The sequence below is a fragment of the Osmia bicornis genome, chromosome 6 (assembly GCF_907164935.1).
Source record: "Osmia bicornis bicornis chromosome 6, iOsmBic2.1, whole genome shotgun sequence".
Classification (NCBI taxonomy): domain Eukaryota; kingdom Metazoa; phylum Arthropoda; class Insecta; order Hymenoptera; family Megachilidae; genus Osmia; species Osmia bicornis.
Window position 1 is genome coordinate 6,283,117 of NC_060221.1, and position 20,868 is coordinate 6,303,984.

General features: G+C 43.2%; 1 protein-coding gene across 3 annotated transcripts in view; it reads right to left on the reverse strand.

Moving 5' to 3' along the window:
• LOC114876847 (frizzled-2-like) overlaps window positions 1–20,868 on the reverse strand; it is a 97,026-nt gene that overhangs the window by 26,550 nt on the left and 49,608 nt on the right. The window contains exon 1 of one of the 3 annotated variants that reach the window (XM_029188715.2): window positions 12,997–13,595. The exons of the other annotated variants lie outside the window; for them this stretch is intronic. The gene's annotated coding sequence lies outside the window, so the exon portion shown is untranslated. Of the gene's footprint in view, window positions 1–12,996; window positions 13,596–20,868 lie in introns of those variants that run through there. 3 annotated transcript variants of the gene reach the window in all.

Below are 20,868 nucleotides of genomic sequence, written 5' to 3' on the forward strand. Positions count from 1 at the left end.
CAGAACGCGTATGTATATATATATACGTATGCACGCGGCGGGACGCGAGCGGAATTTCCTGCGACACGCGGAGAAATCTCATTTCTCGCTCGACCTCTGCGATTCCACCGAACCCCCAGAGAAAGAGAACGAACGCGGTTTAATTGATCGCTGACAAAGCCGTACTCTACCGATCCGTTGACCAATACAGGACTTACGAGGTCGTTTCTTCGGCTCGGATCGCCAACCCGCCGAGCTTCTTGCCGCTGACTCGCGAGGAAAACACTAATTAAGACTCCGCTTCAGCGTGCCGCCTCACTTCTACGGACCCGACTACGGGTTATCACGAAACCGGCAGCGGCGTTCCGTCCGTCTGTTAACACCGACAACCCCCTTTCGAACTTCCATTTCCAGGAATCGCCGGGAGATTTTATATGCGTATGCGGACGAGAGAGGAGGTTGTTTACGCGGTGCGTCAGTGGTCATCGGACGAGTGAAGTGGGTCCAAAACGGGCGTGCACAACAAGTAACACAGTAAGGGCATTCGTCATTATCTAGGACATCCCTTACGTTTTTGCGATCGTTCGACTCATTTGCAAAGTTTCAATTAATTCTTAATCAAATTTATTATCATCCAAATTTAATACCATGATTAAATAACGCACTTCCAAGGTAAATATAATGAAATTCGTGTTATTAAACGCTGCGGTTGAGACACGGTAGATCACCGACATTATTAATGCAAATATTATTAATTTGCGGACGTAATTTCACGGTGAAAGTCCAATGAGATTCAATATTGAAATTGCCTATGTTAACAGGAAGATAATTACATGGCGCAAGTCAATTAAAGTTGTTCAATTTGTCGATAATCATTGCCGCTATAATTTTCAGCAGGAATATAATTATTATTTTAAGATTGTAATTTTTTGTAATGAATACTTGTTATCCCTGAAATTTATTGTACACAGTTGCGCCGAATGTACTTCACCTTGAAATCGACAAATATTTTCCTTCGTTTTTCGTTCCTTTGCTTGAAAATAGGAAGCACCTCGTGTACGCTTGAAAGCGAAACCCCCTATCTCTTTTGACAGGAAAGAAAACAGAATTGCGCACCAACCCCTGTCAAAGAGAAGCGTCTATCAAGCCCGAAAACACAATCGAATACACGGCGAGCTGTGATGGTATTGATCCGGAAGAAAAAGGAAGTTTCGACTGTCGTCTAGGAAATATGCGGTGGTATCCTTGCAGACACCGTTGCGACGGGAAGACCGTAAGGGGAAATCTTATGGTGCGGCGACGACGTTACTCGTTGGCACACGGTCGATAGGGCCGCCACTCCACCACCAGCGTCGTCGCAACCACCGTCATTTCACCCACCACCATCAGCTTCTCCCCTTGCAGAAGCTTTCCGACCGTGCCGAGGCTATCGACCCAACAGTTTCCCGCAAGGACTATACGCGAAATTTCGTCGACTTCAAAGAACCATAATCGTGCCAATTGCATAGATAAATGTTCGTTTAAATTAACACTGTTTCGATAATTAAAATTGCAATGACTTTATGATCGTTCGATAAAATCAAAGCAATTTAATTCTAGTAACGACTTCTAAGCATCTGTGACTAAACAGAGACATTTGAATATTGTCCTCGTTGCTTCATCCTTCTGTCTAAGAATACCAATGGCAAATAGAAAATAATAATTGCAAATGCGACGCTTGCGAAACGGATAATCCAACGTGAACACGAGCGAGAAAGTGTTGATAAACGAGCGAGAGGAAGATGCTAATGATCGGCAAAGCGAACGGGCGATAGGTGGAACGAGTGAATGAGCGGTCGAGAGAAAGAGGTAGGATGAAAAACAGGTGCAAAATATAGGCGGTGTGCGTGAGAGCGCGTATTAGAGCGGAGGGCAATAAAGAGCAATAAAGATCAGATCGTGAAGAACGAGTGAAAATTCTTTCGCCCAACCCACCTACGTACAAACCATTAATACCAGTAATTTTATGAACAATATCTATGTTGCGATAACAGGATAGAAATATAACCCGTTACAAATGTACTTTTGCCTAGTCATATTTTATACAGTTGAGTATTAGTGTAAATCAGCGGTTCTCAATTAATGGTACACGGATAATTTGTGCAATATACAAGATAACAATTCTAATAGGCTTTTCCCCTTCCCGGTCTCCTGCCCTTAATTTAATTTTTTTCTACAATTATTCTATAAGGAACATGTAAGAAAAACATTTTTTTTATCTTTTAATAAAATAATTATAAGAAAAAATAAAGAAAGAAAAGTATAATGAAATGATTTCTTTCAAATGATTTTTCAGAAACTTTTTAACTTTGCCGTCAATTCTGTGATTCGTGCATATTCTTCCAAGTAAACGGGCTACACAAAGGGAAAACAGGATACATGATACAGTATAATCTTCGCGTTTACCGCACTTTTTCCAAGGATTCCACAGGTAACGTGACACCGAACGGAAAATATCGCGAGTTTCACCGGTACCCGGTAAGAACAGCCCGACAAAGTGGCTTTGATCCTTATCGAACGCGTGCCCCATCGCAAACTGCCCGCCAGCCTTAAAAAGCCCGTAAACGTTTAGCAGTTTCGAGTTACTTTCGGGATTCAAAGGGGTCCGCGGCGTAGTATCGAACACTGCCTAAACAAATAGCGCGTTCAAGAACAGAAGTCTCATGGAGAATCTTCAAAGCTGTTATACCGTTGATTTTTTATGAACCTTTGTTCAATGGACAGAAAATCGAACCGTCATCAGTAGAAATCTGTAATTATTTCATTTATGTACTTCTCAAAATTTGATTAAAATCGAAGACGTATTCGATGTCTCATAATTTTAATAAAAATGGTGAAAAGTAGCAGATTTTCATGATTTTTAAAAAGCTCAAGATCTACTTGCTTAAAGGAGTCCACTCAACTGTGAGTTATACTTAAACTAATACCCACACAAACTGCTAGATTCTTTCTCAACTACTATTGTTACTATTCTTTTCATTCCTCTTCCTCCTTCATTCATACATTTAAGCTTTCACTCCTTAACCGCCGCTTTTGTTTCGCTAGGATATTGTTCCTTTCTTTCTTAGCTTCTTACAAGGTACGCTGGAGAGATAAAAGATAACGGAGAAGGGCAAGTGGATGGTGTACGAGCTTAGAAACCGTGACTCTAACTATATTACTGTGATATATTATAGCAAAATATAATTTCTGTATATTTAGAATAAAACTTCAAATAAATACATAGTAAACCCAAAAATATCAATCTTTTTTTATTTCATCCCTTTAAGAAATTTTTCACTTTCCTTATCAATGAACCACCCCCGACCCTCCTTATTTGTTGCTTCAATTTCTATCGCGGTTCCTCTTCTCTCCGTTGGTACCCTTCCGGCCGCACAGGAGCCACGGAGACAACAAAGGAACAATTCTTTCCCCTCCGACCGCTATCTCCTTTATTTATCTATCGGTCATTCGTGGAACGAGACGGCGAACCACACGGATTCCACCCTCGAAGAGTTACGATCACCGATCTCGCCAGGATTCACCGAGCTCTCCTGACCTCTCGAAGGGACCATCCCTACCCCCTCCGTCCCTCCTCTTTTCCCGCCGCGTTTCGATGCAGATTCCACAGGCCAGAGCCAGCCTCTCGAGCCAACGAACAGGAGAACGGAACAGAGACGATGGAGAACGGAAAAAAGGAAGAGAAAGAAGGCGGTGGAAGAGGCAAAGGGTGAAGCAACGAACAGGCAACCGAGAGCAAACGGCCGGTAACCGAGGGGAAAAAAGGGTGAAGGGAGAAGAGGGAACCGTCTCGCAACTGGTGTTAACTCGCATGGCTCTGGGAGAAGACCACAACGACGACGACGACTACGACCACGACCACGACCACGACCAGCACGCCGTGCCCATTTTTTTCGACCCTTTTGCGGCGCGCACCCGTTATGCAGATACGTGGCTCTCCGCGAGCTCTGTTCCGCGAATCGTGCTTCCTACACGGACGTCCAACACACGTAGAAAAGATCCGCAGGGACACGCGCGGAATTATGCTGAATTGTGTAACCTCCGGATGAAAAGTGGACTCGGCGCACGTAGGAATTGCCGGGACGAGTGTCGCGGAATGGGGTGAAAAAAATTTCGCTACTAGATGAATCTTGTTTCTAGCGTTGCACGTGAAAGGTGTGCACGCGGATTCGCGGGCATGTGTGGAGAATGCATGCTGATTGCCTGGTAAATGGACGTAGGGAGGGCGCGCTGAATTTACACGAGCAGTGATGAACGGTTTGCTGTCTCGATGCTTGAGTGATTTAGGGGATGGGGGATGATTTTTGACTTATGGAGGGATTGCGAAAAATTGTACATTTATTCTGGTTTTTTATTTCAGTCAATTGCTTCAAGATTATTTAAAACGTTGATTATTAGAAAATAAAAGAAAGAGGGTTTTAAAAATCATTAAAATTGCACTAATAATTTGGAATTCTAATGGGAAGCATTAGAAATTCAAAAATCTAAGAATTAATTAATCTTTAATTAGTATGGTGGAGTTTTGGTGAAAGAAAAAGCAAACGGAATGAGAATGAATTTTTTAAAATCTTCCCTTAGATATACTGTTAAGTACATAAAATAATGCGAATAATTATGCAAATAATGAAAATAGAAATTTTAGCAACCACAGAATCAAGAACTGAACAGTTGCAGACGATGCCAATTAAGGGTTAATAATCAGAGTTTCAATATTACATATGCTTCTATCTAGTATGGCAGCCAAGAATATAAAGATTATCAATTAAAATATGTTTGAAATTAAATCACTTGGTTCAATGAAATATAGTATAAATACAAGATACCTGATTTTCTTGAATTAAACGCGAGTTTCAAGTACAGATACTAACCTACTGTCAGTTGCAATCTACATAAATAATAAATATCTTCGATCTCTATCTCCTTAAATGAAGACGAATACGTGCAACAATCTGCTTCTTAATCCCAATCATGATGACAAATCTCCTACATTTGTCAGGTTGTTTCAGTTAATTAAAATAACTGCTTCGTGCTAAATATACTATAACGAACCGGCTAGCGTGTAATTTTCAAGAACTCAGGTATTGTAAAAAGTGAATGAAAATAAGGTGTCGAGCCGGATTCGCAGGATTGGAAAACAAGTTCCAATAACTGTGCGAATATATATATTTTTCTTCGTGTAATTATTGCTACGTCAATATTTAACGAGAACTTAAAACTGAAATTTATGACTTGGCTCCTGACGACCACGAATGAAGTCATTCTGTAAACTGCAATTCCAAGAACATAAGAGTTTCAGAGCTGAATGGAAAGTTAATAAGTAAGGAAATAATGTCAAACGGAAAGTACCGTTTTCAATCTAGCATGGCAACGTCATCTATCAAAACTCAACTCGTTTCTCAATCTAAACAAAATAGCTATCCAACAACCTGTTTCGTATTCAAGATAATTTTATTAAAAACTAAATTAAAAATTTCTAAAAAATACAATTTAAATTTATATTAACTTGACAATTCCATTTTTCCCTACAAAATTATTTACTAACATTAAAATTATCAATTCCATAGCTTATCGTTATTTCAATAAAATACTTTGCTAATAATTACTACAGTTTCAAAAGTTCAAGAATAACAAGACTTAGGATCCCACTAAAATTCCAAGAAGTACCGACACCCATTTCATAAACACGCCTTGCCAATAACAATACTTTAAGTCACCGACGAACCGAATCCAAAAGGATCTGAAGCGCATAGAGGGTTCATTCTCGGCTACCTTCAAAAATCCTCGAAACCCGGGGCGTCCCTGTGCCTCCGTGTTCCAAGGCAACACTTAATTCGACCTTCTATTCGGCATTTAACGCGCGATTTCATTAAACGAGAGACCGGGATATACACAGCTCGAGCCTGGGTAAGGTTAATCCAGCCGTCTGCGGGTTTCCATCGTGAAACGGGGTAAAAGGGAAGGAAAGGAGGTAGAGAAAGAGAGGAAGAGGCTTCCCCGGTTGTGCCTCGTACGTCGATTACGGTTTCACCTGCCCACCGGAGAGGAGTCAAAGAGACGGTGTCGCGTACGCTTCTTCTTGCGTGCCTGTGTGCAAGCAACGGGTAAAAAAGAGGGGTTAAAAAAAAAAAGCGACAAGGGAAGGGGTTGGGGTTGCGGGCGGAGAGAAGCGAGCTTGACGCGACATGAAAAGCGCTCGAGCAGAGGGGAAGAAAGGCGAAGGGGGAGAGAAAAAGTCCCGTGTACAGCGAGACACGTTCGCCAAGTTTTTCCGGAAAACAACGGGAGAGGAACAACGCTGGTACTGGCATAATGCCACCTCGTTAAAAAATAATTCATTTAACCACAATGCTTCGACGATGTGCGAAAAGCAAACTCTGTGAGACGACCAACACCGAGGCCCGCGCGACGAACACCCCCTGGCGATACGCACCCCCTCACCACCCTTCCATTTCGTCTATCTATCTTTCTTTTTGTCTTGCCTGTACCACGTACCACCCCCGCCTAACGCGTTCACAATAACAGAGCGACGATACTGGGTAACAAGGGAGGGCAGGCTGTTGTAATTAACGCAATAAATAAGTATCGTGCAACGGGATCGCGAAGGTGGTATGTATACTTTGAAGCTGACATTATTGCAGCAGAGAACTGGAACTCTTTTGTTTTTAGCGCCGGAGGTTTGTACTCGTTTAACCTGTTCGAGACCACGGGTTTCATTGCAAGAGGATACCTAGGAAGAGGAGTCCTCTTTTTTCTCCCTTGCAGCTGGTGTAATGTGTAAATTATTCGTTTCTTTTATTTGATTTTTAATAAATCAATATCCCCTAGGTGTTATTTTATTGGAGCAAGGAATATAAGTTAGGGAGACAGTGAAAAATTGGAAATTGATATTAATGTTCCGCGAGCACGAGTCCTTTCTTTTTGCGCTTATTAGCGTTAATGGTAATGTTTAACAGATGGTAAGTGCGAGATTGCATGTTTTACGTAACGAGAAAATTACTGGAATTTTTAATATACAGGCAAGCAGATAAATGTAAAGAGACTAAAATACCATCCTTAAGGAATTACCTGTGTAATTTGTGTTTTGCTTTAATTAATTTAAAAATTCTAACAGAATTCTAATTTCCTCGATTGGTTAAATACGTCATTTAGAAACTCTGAGTATTTTTACTTGTAACATATAAAATACAAGATAAAGTCTCGAATCAGCTTGAAAAACCGATAAAAGGGTAAAAGCGTAACGAACGACAGAACGCTAGACGCGCAACCGGCCAGAAGATACTTTCCGAGCGTAACGACTGAATTACAAAAAGTGTTGTCGTCGAATTGTCGTCAATTAAGCCGCCATCGAAGTTGAATAAATTTATAAGCTCGAGTCGTACGATCGATACGGCGGCAACTCGTTCAATGGTAGACGAACGACGATTCAAACGATAATAAAACTTCGAAACCACCCTCTGTCCTTTCTCCCATTCCTCTTTCAGCCACCCGTTCGTACGATTTTACCGAAGGTAGTGTAACAGCCATTGTTCGTGTTCGTTTGAAAGCGTGTCACAAGCCGGTCTTCTTTTCGAACGCACTTTTCTCCCTTACCAAACATTTTCTTTCTTTCATTAAGCGCTCTTTTCACGCTGACTTACAGAAAGAGAGAGAGAAAGAATGCGAGTGTATACAGAGAAGGAGAGAGAGAGAGAGAGAGAAAGAGAGTAGGATCGTTCACCTTCGCCTTTCATGGGGTTTCACGGGCCGGGTAGTCTCGAGGGTGGACCAAAAAAGGCCATGGATTCTCGGGGAACCCGTTCGTATAATGGGAGACACCTTTGGATGTAGGTTTACCGGATACTAAAGCGTGGAACGCGGTTTTTTGCCACCGGTCCAAGTGGGACGACGCGCGAAACGCCGTCGATAATGACTCCGGGAGCCGTCTATTCGGGGCCCGCGTGTGCCCCGACGTATGGCTCGATTCGATCGGTCCAATGAATGATAAAAAAGCTAAGACACGTCGGATGATGGGAGAAAAAGGGGAAGAGGAACATGACAAATGGAAGCTAGAAAGTTTCGATCCGAGTAACAGGTTGCGGAGTTCGAGTCGCGAACACGCTGATCTCATCGCTTTCTACCGTATGGATCGAAGGAAAAAACATACACTTCCGTGTGGTTTTACTCCTATGTATCTGTTTATACAGACTATTTGCCCGTTTAAAATGATGGGAAAACGGGTTTTAAATAGATTATATGTTTGAAGAAAGTAGCTGGGGAGTGGTTCAAAGGGGGTTGATGGCGAGATGAATATTCGATCAAAATAGAAATAGTAATAGAAAAAGGAGGAAGGTAAAAGTGAATATAAATTAACTCCAAATTTAACCCTTTGGCTGCAGTGTAATTAATTACTAACACTTGATAACAAATCTACTTATATTCTATTGCAGTTCAATACTAATTAATCATTAAATTTCCAATATTATCCCGCATGAACTTTCATCAAATCTCATTTTACCAAGTTACTCAATTGAACCTAATAATCGACTGCTCGAAAACAAACGCAACCGAAATGATCATTTAATTAACCCCCATAAAAAAGCAATACTATGTATCAAATAACTATCTACCCCGAAACGAAACAGAAAATTAATTAACGACATTTCGTTCCTCAAATGTTCTAACCAAAAGCAGAAATATTCATGTTTGAACTTTTATTGGAGAACCCGAGGCGAAAGAATGAGAAAGGAAAAGTAGAAAGGCGAAAGAAAATAGAGAAAAGTTTGTCGTTTATCTCTCAGTTGTTTTACGACTATCGCCCAGCTTCCTTCCTGTCCCAGAGATCCCGACGGTCTCGTTAAATTTGCAGCAGGCCGCGCGACGGCGATGATATTTGCGGCAGTATATTTTTTCTTCCTTCAGCCCGCCCCCGATATCTATTCGTCAGCGCGTGTCGTTTGAACGGAAACGCGCCCACGTGATAAATCGAAACGCCTCGTATTTTTCGTACATTAAATATGTTGTGACATTCTCGTTCGATAACCGCAAAATTTCCATCTTGATGTGTTATATTCCATTTGGTATATTTAAAAAAATCGAAATATTAATTACTTTTGAATTTCACAAACAAAATTACTATTATTTCCTATCAATAATAGTACAACCATATATTGATGGGAAACGTTAATTGCAGTTAATTAAGTTGTTTCTAAAGTAACTAAATCAATTTTTTTTAATATACGTGTTTATATTCACCTGTCAATTTGACAGATTTTCGTAGAAACAGGTAGCCCGTAAACCTAGTGTTAACATTAAACCTATTATTTTTAAAATACGTACATATGTAGAAAATATGCAATCAAGAATCCTATAATTTGTAAAAAAAAAAGTGCCATTCTTACCATTCACGGTAGAAATAATTATACACGAAGTATTGATAGGTTTGGTGTTAATAAACCCAGTAAAAAGATGATAGAATTAATGAAACCGAGAATACATTAGTCTCGTTGTTAGAAAACAATCTATGCCTACTTTCCATCGACATCGTTCCGTATTCCGTTGCAACCCGGAGGCGTCAGCGAGTTTGTTCTCCGTGTTGGCACCCGTTCGACCGGATCGCGAAAAAGGAGTGCGAATCGCGTGAAACCGGACCACGGTCTAGCTTCTCCGCGTGAGAAATCCCGAGCGGGAAAGCGTGCGTGCATGAGTGTATGCCACGGCAAAGGTGAACTAGACGGTAGCGAAACGGGACAACGATAATTAGTCATGTAGCTCGAGTGACAGTTCGCGGTGCTTGCCAAGCCAATAAGAAGTCGAACCGTGCTCGTTTCGCGTGATATATCGTCGTCCAGGTGGGTGATGTCGCGGACTCGTCGCGATCCGTTTGGCACGTTTCACCGACAACCACGAACGGAGACAACGCGATGAATACGTTCCTCGTAACTACCTCGTTCCATCCGTTTAACAGCCGAACCAACGCCGAAATATATGTGCCCCTCGGACGAGATCTATTGAGAGTTGAAATAGCTCGACACCTCATTCCTGGTGTACTTGGAAAGATTGACTTTAATATGCGTCCGTCTGGTAGATTTATTTCTTTCGTTTACTTTGTTCATTTGAGAGATTTCAAGATTTTTGGAGTGAACAGCAGTTTCTTCCTTATTTAGTAATAGAGAATGAACGTGAAATAAAACAGACTTCCATGGGTTTTATATTAAAATCGATGAGTGTATTAGAATTTATCTAACTTAGAAATACCTGGTTAATTTTGTCTAGCTGGATATATCATAGATACCTGGTTATCTTAAAAATATCTAATTATAATACCTGAAATAAAAAATTCAACATTTCAACTTTGAGTACAGCTATACAAAAGGAACTTTTCAGCACTTTTTACCCTTACCTAAGTAGAAAATCCCGTTAACGATCATATCTAATATATCTGTTTACAAAGTAAAATTACATAAAGGAATTATGAAATGACCTGATAGAATGACCGTCTTTCACCGGTTAACTTGTTGCTCGTTCAAACACTGATAAAATCAATATCTTGCGAAAGATCAGGATTTTTCAAGACCTTCGAAACTCTCTAACATTTCTAAATTACACAGCTCGTTGCGTATGTACACGTATTCCAAGTGATTCCAAGTGATCACTAGCCTATCATCATTGGTCACGGAACGAGGTGCTCGCGTATAGTTGCAACACAGAAACGAGTCGACCAACGTACGCTTTCGTGTTGTTAATACTCGACAATCGCTGCCCGAACCCGATCAGACTCGTCAACTTTGTTTACCGATGACATCTGTTCGCTCTTGTAATTGCGTACCTGTTATTCATACGCGACGAGGCTCCGTTTACGAATAAGGACTTCGATCAAGGACGGCTCGTATCTATGCACGACGGCGAACGTACGTTTATGCAAATTTCGAGAAAAACGATATATACGACAACCGGACGCTTGTGTGTCACGAAATAAGCAACGACGATTCTCCTTCACGTTGCTCGGATTGATTGCTGTTGCTACGCTTGTTACGTTCTTCGCCATCTCGCGCGTTTTGATTAATCACGGTATACAAATTAGCCTTGTTAGCATTGACTCGTCCGGCTAACTTTGGTGTACCGTGATTGGCTACTTGTTTAACAAGCATCCGGCCAAATTTGGAATCGTTGATGCATAATTTATGGGAGATCTTGTTTTGCCTCTGCTAATTTTATTTTCCACGTTCAAACGGCGAACACGGTTCGAGTTAAGCTTGTTATAAATCATTTAAATGGTCTTCTGTTAATATTCATGAATTATTGTGAAATTTATTTCGCGCCTGTAAATTATAGAAAATCTTAAAACACTATATCGATGTAGTTGATTAAAAGTAAAATTATATGATTAATTTTTATATCACTCTGCTTATTGATAATGCAAAGGACTTCCTAAAAAATAATAAATCCAATACTGAGATAACATTGCAAATAAGAATATCAGTCATAAATCATAAGAGGCATTTAATCTATTAATTTTATTGAGTCATTCGGTACTCGATTTCATTTTCAGCAAACGAGACTTCATAGATAAGTAAACTCGCGATAGCAGCGACCAGAAATTGTTACTTGCTCAAATGAACACTGATTTTACACAATGTTCCACAAAATGATTTTTCCACCGTAAGCTATCGTCATTTATCGCGATCGAAATTGTCACCTCGATTACCAAATGTTTTAAACGGAGCAACGATCGTTCGAAATGGAGCATCGAAGATTCGGATCGGCAGCCAAACAAAACACTTCTGGGTAAATATCTCTGTGACAATGTTTTTATACACCAAAGTAACATAGGAAATTTCCATCTAAAATTCATTATAATTTATCATTTTCTTATATTAATATTTTCCTATTGAACCTGGCTTATACTTACAAGGAATGATCCAGAACCAGAAAATTAAAAAAATTAGAAAACTTTGTGAATATGCTTCATAATCTTTTTGAATTTTCGGAGTTCGGGATCGTTCCTTGTTAGAAGCCTCGAAACTTGACGATATGAAATCTAACGTAGTACTCCGTTTCCACGGGGTAAGTAATTTTTATAATCGTCAATACTTGTCAGACAATAAGTTTAACCTGACCCGTTTCAGCAGTATGCCCATAATACCTCTCGTGTCCAAGCCGTAGTATATTATTTACGTACCGCGTGATGCTCCGATAACCAGCCCGTCATAAAGCCAACTCGGAGCGTATTCGATTCACACGTACGATCGATGCGCGCCTATATATATTCGCGAAAGTATGTATCTCGAAAGGGTATCAATTATGTTCCGCGAGGAAACAATGGCGCATAAACTGGCATCGCTACACTACCCATCGCTACCTTCATGACCGTAACCGTGCATCGCGACAAGCAAATACATTTCCAAAAAGAGATCAACTCGACAATTTGATACAAGTTTGTTTATCGTTAGATAGTATATCCGTAAAATTAGACTCGGATTTGCATGGATGATTCGAAGAAGAAGATGGTAGGTGGAACGAAGGGAAAGACGAGGGTAGAAAGAGGGAGGCGGAAGAAGGGTTGGGTGAAAGAGATTCGGTAGGCATCGGTAAAATAGAAGGGGAATTGGAAGCAAGGTCTGTCGTTCGGTATTCAGAATGCAGAAGGACCGAAAGAGAACGTAGGGTGCTTGGCTCGGTTGGCCTGTGGAGTTTGCGTGCATGTGTTTCTCGTTCGTCCCTATGCACGAGAGTGCAGCGGAGCCCGGAGAGGAGACAGTGAGACAGGGTAAAGAATAAAGAGAGATAGAGAGGCGCGCGAGAGGCCGCAAAATATATGCTGCACGCCGGTGGATGCTCGTTTGCAGCGTTCGTGGAGGGACGGAGATAATCGCGAGTGTAGCGGGCTAGGGATAAAGTGAAACGGAAGAAAGGAGAACGCGAAACGGTTCGGGCGAGGAGGCTGGTCAATGGTAGGCCGGCTATCGGAACACCCTTCTCGAAAACAAAGCCGGATCTCACCTTGATTTATCGCAGAGTTCTGGAGCCGGCCGCGGTGCTGTGTGCTGTGCTCTCGGGGGCTCGGGGGGCCTCTCTTCGGGTACAGCCGCCGCCGGGGTAAGCTCCCCGGCGAAAATTAATCCATTATCGGCCGAACGAAAACGAAAACGAAATAACAAACAGCAAACGTAGCAGCGCTCGAGAAAAGCAGACCACCGTACAGATTCTACGCTCTTCTTCCGGTCTCTGCTTTTTCTCTTCTCGCAGACACGGACAGCCTCTCGTTTTCTCTTTCTCCCTCTATCTCGTGGTTTCGTTGAATCGTGTATATACACTACCAGAGGCCGGTGCCCGCCACTAAATCAGCTCCGTAAAACGTATGCACGGTAACGTGTCACGGCGAACAGAGTCGAATGCTTGCACACGGCAGCGCGGATCACACAACGCGTTTCCCCTCCTCGCACAGACACACCGGACACGTTTCTCCAAATATTTTCTTTCGTGCGCACGCTCCCGCTAGCGACGCGTCCGACGACACAACGCTTAGTTCAAGCCACGACGGGTATATCGATACACGTGCGAGTAATCGACTCAGAACACGAACCACCCCTAACAACGGCCAAGAGCGCACTGACGTGAATGCGCAACCGAGGAAACACGAAAGCGGAGATCCGAGATCCGATCGAGTCAACCGCTAGGGTGGGGGAAGCCTTTCGGTCGACTTCGGAACGCTTCGCCGCGCATGCTCCCTCTCCACTTTCGTCCAGTAACCAGCGTATCTCACACAACCATAAGATTCTCTCAACCTCTATGTAACCTCATGGAATCAGTTTCTATGTGTATTTGAACTGCTTTCCTCTCTCTTTTCTTCTTATTCTCTATCTCTTTTTTATCCCTCTTACCTGCTACTCCAGCCAACATCGTGTGCCTCGTACATGCACACCTGTTTATGCGTGCGCGTGCACGCGACGCGTACCGCCTTACCTTTTCGCGGCAGACTCCACACGCGCGATGACGTCACGCTGGGCGCCGTGGCGTGGATAACGAGATGGCCCGAGTCTTCCTCGGGACCCTCGATCGCTAATTATCGTCCTAGAGGTTTCGCCTCGTTCCCTGGCTCCTTTGCTTTTTCCTTTTTCTCTCTCTCTCTCTTTCTTCCCCCCTTTCTCTTTCGCCGGTTGCTGGCAGACGGAGAAATCGTGTTGGCCCGAGAAGGCACCCGGCAGTCACCCTTGCCTCACGGACGAGGATTTTCGTTCGCCGCTCGTTCCCCGGTGGCATTAATGATGTCTCGTGTAGGTACAGTCACGACCGGTTCCACGGGACCTACCTCCTATCAAGATCGAGTATCTACTAGCGACTTCGAGGACACGGGACGGACCTCGAGGAGAGCCCGAACAATCCCCATCTAAGGTTTCACCCGGTGTGTAAAACACGTCGCATGGACCACGGAGCCGATGCATTCGAGCGCCGATGGTGTTGCGTCGTCGTGGCTGCAACGACGGCGCTCGTCTTCGTTTTGGACGAGGACGAATTCCGTGAGCGTCGGGCCCGGCCCGGCCCGCGCAAAAATGAGCGTCGCGTCCGACGTATAAATAACGAAACACCCCCTCGTAGGAGGCTCGCGGACCTTGTGCAATAAATAACGTCCGAGCAGAGCACACCTGCAGCGACAAGGCGTGTCCGATGGACGATGAAGTTTAACGTCCTTTCCTCCTTTATTTCTCTGCCCAAAGCTATCGCGAGACGCGTCACCAATAAAATGCTAATCACCCTTGCTCGTTACCTCTCGCATGCTCTTTATACTCTTGCTTTTTTAACGCGACCCTATGGAACGATATATGACCGACGACGGACACTCGTTCACGAGTAATAATAGGAGACGAGCGATACAGGATATTGCAGTTTCGTGACAGATACATCCGGTACTTTCGTTTCTTTTGCAAGCATACATTAATAATGACTGTACTATTATAACATTGCAATTGATAATAAATAATGAAACTTACGTTGTATTTTGATTTCTCGAAACATCATTCGTCAACAGTTAATTTAGCATTTAAGTGTTTCAAAAATATTCAAGATGAACAAATATAACATGTATCATTTTTACGAGAGGATATCTTAATAAATAAATAGCGATGGTAATTCCAGTACCAGCTAGAGACCTATCCAGAAGGAAAATGATCCCCCGTTCGGAGGGTTAATATTTCAAGCTAAATTACAATCCCGAACTGTTTTATTACACGCATCCCACTCCTGCAATAGATTTCTCTGAAACGGTTATCCATTCTCTCATCCTTCTCTTTCTGCAATAAAAGCGAAATGATTTGCCTGAATGGTTAAACAGCCGACCACCTACGAGCACCCTGCGTTTTCGACATCAATAACTCTCGACCCACCTAACTCGTAGCTTCCAGCCTGCACGGTCATCGTGTAGGAAAAATTAACTATTCCTCCAGTTGCGTTTGAAACGCCGTGGTAAAAAATCCCATTTGACGAGCAGACACGTACCATCGCGAGTAGTACACGCCATGTGTCCCCTTGCACGGTATCCTCGGCGTCTCGTTGCGCCGCGAGGGAACTCGCCCAGCCCTAGGGACGCGGACACTTTCACCCCGGAATAGCCGGGAAAAACGGAGGGTTGGCTCTTTTCTACCGGAGAGGCAGCCATCCAACTATGGTGCATAGGAATGACGAACGACCACGACGGAGGATTGGTTCTGATTACGATCTCACGTCACCCCAACGGGTAAGGAGCGCGACAATGACGATGACTGTAATTCCGCGCACGCACAAGGTGGTCTATTATGATTCTTCAGCTGGAACACGTTGCAAGGTGCGACGGCGAGAGACGATGAAATGGTTGCTCGTCAACCGGGCGAACACTTCTTATTAAATTCATCAAGGCTCAACGATTCGAATCGAATCTCTCGGTTGGTGGATTTTCGAAAAGTACACGGGCTCGAGTCGCGACCCGTTGATTGATCGGTAGCGATATTAATTAACGGTCTCGAGTCGCAAAGATTCTTCTCTCGACAATAGCCAGCAAGTATCCGACTGAAGTCTAGCTAAAAGTCGATCCGACCGAAGAAATTCACGATTGTTCGTTGGCCAACAATGCTTGGAACTCGACGTCGAACTTAAATTTTAAGAGTCACTAGCACGAACGGACTTGCCGACCTAGCTCCTTGCTAAAAAGCGTTTCTCCCTACGCTCGAACGAGCCGCGGCTCGCCAGAGGAACCCTTACTTTCCGCGCGACGAATAATTCAAGAGAAAGGGTGGAAAGAGGAAACTTTTCGATCAACTTTTCTCCGTTTTTCATCGATCTTTCTCAGCGGCACCGATCGCTCGTCTGCGACGACGGTTTTTCCTCGACGAATTTATTGTGGCCGCCGCGGATTCAATTTCGTTCTTTTTCATCGAAACCGAGAGAGGGTGTTCCTGACCGAGGGTGAGCGTCAAAGCGAACTTTCCATAATAACGCCTTCGGCGACGATACTTCTCGTCCTCGTCGCCGACAGAAACCTAAGAACTTGCGCAAACGAACAATTTTCGCGAGGGAAGTCACGGCGAGACAAAAGGGTGCCAACGAAACTTTGCACGCCGTCCTCGATCGACTTTTTCCTCGCGTCTCTGCGACTCGAGTTTCCCTATTTAAGGAGACTCGATGAAATCACGTCGTGTTTCTACGTCTCGTGAATCCAAATGAAGCCACTGCTGACCAACAAGGGAAGGAAACTCTGTTTTCCCATGTTTTTATACCTGTGACAGAGCGAACCCCATTGGAACGAAGTCCTTTCAGGTGCTTTCCAACTATCGCATCCCGTTGCTTGGAAACGTGTATTTCCGACGTTGTTGGAAGCTTTGAAAACTACGTTCTATCACGAAACAATTTAAATATTTTCGTAATACGTAAATGTTAAAAATTTTATAAATTAGTATTCTTGACGCATTAATGAAACTATTCAAAGATAATCTAATCAGTAGACTCTGCTAAGATATAAAAGCACACATAAAATTACAGAGGTCGTAAATTTTATTGAGCTGGTGGTCGTAAAAATGTTAAGATTGTAAGATGATTATACTATAATTTGTAAGAAAATTGAAATAAATTATAACCACGTTCGTTTCAGTAACAAACAGCTGTGCTTGTCTCGGTGTGCTTTCATCGGCTCGCGACCAAATAAAGCAACCACCGACACCGAAACGGGGAAGGAAACTCTGTTTTCCCGTGTTTTTCAACGCGTGACAGACCTAGGTCTATCGGGATGAAGTCCTCAGAAGCGTCGTCCACCGGCAGCTCGGAAATACAGGTTTTTGTAAGTGATGGAAGTTGGAAAGTCTGTTCCCTCGTCGCAGCCCGGCTCCATCTTCCTCGTACACCATTGTTGGGTCACGGTTGACATTCACAGCGTCCAGCCCGTCCTCCTCGTCGTCTTCTTCGTCACCGACGATCCTCACTCGAGGGAGGGCCGCCAGTCTACAAAAGGATCCGCTTTTGCACCCTCCAACTTGGTGCGCGGTAGGAGCCGCTTTAGAAATCCCCCCCCGAAACCAATTTATCTTGAGAAGAAGCCCGGCCCAAGCTAAACGGATTTTCTCTTCGTCTCGGCATTAGACGCTTTCATTCGACGTGAAATTAGCTTACGTTTCGCGTTGCCACGCTTCGATCGCGTGAATTACTCGCTCGTCGCTTCCGAGCGAAAACGACGAGCATTCGTGATCTCGTATCGGTAAAAATTATAATATCAATTCAACTTGGAATTGTTCTAAGTACACCAGAAACTACTTAAGAAGTTTCTACGAATCTTCCAAATCTTCTAATCGCTCCCACGGGTTACTTGCCAACTTCCTGGCTTATTGTTTCAGCGTGCGAATGGATGCCTGGTTTCGGGTTAACGGGTGAATAATCGAGCGTCATCCAACCTGGTCACGGGCTGAGAAACGCGAGGTTAGATACTCCAGCAGCTAAAGATTACGACTTCCTGCGACCTATCTTCCACGGTGTACACAACGTGTATCGTGTGCTGACCGGACGACGGGACGCGGCCGGGTGGTCGGGACCGACAGATAACGCGACCATATCGGCGCAACGTGGAACGCGATCCAGGTGCAATATATACGGGGCACACTGTCTCCCGCACTCGGTTCTTCCTCCTTTCTTCTTCTCTGCCACAGAGCAAGTCTCTGTTTTTTAAGCTTTCCATTGTAACGGTTCAACGCTCGAGCGTTCCAGCGAGGAGGTTCGTTATCTGTTCACGGTTTAGTGATACGTTACAGAAGTATTCCTCTCTTGGAACAGCAATAGCAACCACTAGCATATTAAGTATTATGAGGACAAGTTCCTTTGTATATCTGAAGATTGTATGAATAAAATTTTCTCTTTAATTTTTACCAATACTACAAAGCAATGTGTTATTTATTTCCAACCCTTTGAAAATAATTCGCTTCTTTTTTCGTACTTAGTTTATTTTTCTAAACTGATTTAAGAACTCAAATACTACGTTTGTAAAGGATTAATGTAACTGTAAATATATACTATTCGTGAAGAAAAAAGAAAAAACTCTATAAGTAACATTTAAGAGAAGTTAATACGTGAAATTCCAAAAACTGTATGAAGAGTCCCAATCTGCCCTGCTTGTTCTAAGGAAATGAGCGTAGAAAGCAACGCGTCCAATGACAAAAATTCTTCAGATACAGTTGGTCTAAAGTTACGGGCTATTCTCTTCCGTTTCGAAAGCCCCGTGTCTTTGAAAGGTCGGAGCGAGTAGCGACCGTCGAGTCATCCTTCCTTTCCTCTTGAAACCCGCCATACTCGGGCAAGAGGGAAAGGAAGGAAGAGTGCAGGGAACAAGGAGAGAGACTTAAATGACCGATAGACCGACGCTGCGGGGTTCCGTCCATTCCCGACCAGTTTCTGGACACCATTTCTCGCTCGAGCCTTCCCGAAAAAAGACGCAGTTACGCGCGTATTTCACTCAGAATGGACTTGTTTCTTTCTTGCCAGCTCGAAACCAAGCTTCCTTCCTATTGTTCGCCACGTGAAGGGTGCGTATGCGACGCACCCAACCCGGACGTTTCACAGAAGTTTGCAAACACCGCTGCGGCCGACCTCCTGGCTCGCAACGAGGACGCAACTGTCTCGCGACGATGATGGACGAGGATCGTTTCGGAAATGGCCTGGACACTGTTTTCGAAACCGAAACGTGAACTTTATCCGTAGGATCTGTACGTTCGTCGCCATATTGACAGCTACACGGCCATGGGATAAATTATGAAAATAAATCATCGCCCATCTAAGATGGACGATCTATCAAAAATGAAAAAGACACGTTCATCCGACCTGGCTAACCTTTCCGCTTCTATTTACCGGATTATACGATTCCTGGCTGTCTCGAAATTATGACGATGAATTATAGGAGATATTACTCCCTCCCGCCAATCCCTATTCACTCGACGAAAAGGGGGACTTTTTCACGAGGAACTTAATAAAGTCCACCCCCTTAGTCGAATCTTCTTCCGTTTCTCCGGAAGAAAGACTCCCTCCCTACGGAAGAGGCTCCAACGATTTCCACTCAGCGTTTAATCGAAACATCGTTCGATTGAGCAGGTGGCTGAGACGAGTTACCGGGGGATAGAGGGAGAGAAAAAAAAAAGGAATAGAAAGATGAAGAGGAAAAAAAGGTGGCCGTAAATCGCGCAACAAAAGACAGCAAAATCGAAGCTGGTATCTAAAATGCGTCTGGTTGGGAACGCGGCCAGGATACGAGCGACGGGGTAACCCGAGACGAAGGAAAGGCAGAAGATGCCAGAATAAGATTTAATAAATGCCACAGGCCACAGGTAGGCGACGCGTCTTAGCACCGCAAAGCCGCCTACGAGGAGGTCAGATTTCCTTGAGACTTCGATAATTCTGACTGGCCAACAGACACCCATGAGTCCTTTTAACGAGTGCATTTATTACGGTAACCGAAAACGTTCCGGCGGTTTTCTGGGTGTCGCCCTGCAAGCACACCGGAAACAGGCAATTTTTCAAGAAAAGAGATGAGACAAATATCAATACATTCGATATCATAATTTGTAAATTTAATCAAAACTCTTGCATCTGTAAATTGCAAGGGTATCATTTTTTTTATGTGCAACGTTATGAAATGTATAATTATACAATTTTTCACGTACGACTTGATGGAATGATTGTCTGATCGTTTTTAATCGGCATAGGCATGATCGAGACGTTGGCGCCACGATCGAAAATTTCGTATTCGGAGACTTGAACGCGTGGACGTGTGCGTTTTACAAAGAGCGCTGAAATTATACGAATCGGCCGCAACCAACCACCCTTCCTTTTTCCCAGAGTCGTGGAACGTCGCTCAATGTTGCTATTCACGCGTTGGTCGAATGTTCGAGCTTGAAAAGAGCTTTAATTCGTGGCCATTTTTATGCAAAGAAGCCGATCGACCGGCCACTCGTCGCGTCCGCTCGAAAGGGACCAGCTTTCGTTCCACCCTCTTCACGCTTTCCGGCGATGTTCGTTTTACAATCGATGAAATGACGCGGATTCAATGCCGAAACGCTGGATCGTTTAATTGAATCCTTGTTTTTGTAGGTACTTTCTTTTCTTGTAATAGCTTTTCTTATTTCACCCAAGAATTCTCTTTTCTTTTCTATTCAGTAGTATTTCAAATACTTTCTGAAAGATAATATTTGAAATTTTCTATCGTGAAATAAGAAAATGAACTGAAATAATTTTAATTGGGAAGTATTTTAGAATGTAGAATTATGAATTATTTTATCATTACTTGGGAATTTCTTTTTCTTCTCCCATGAATTAAATTTGTTTATTTTTATATTTATATTCACACGTATTCTTGTATAATCTAACATTTCG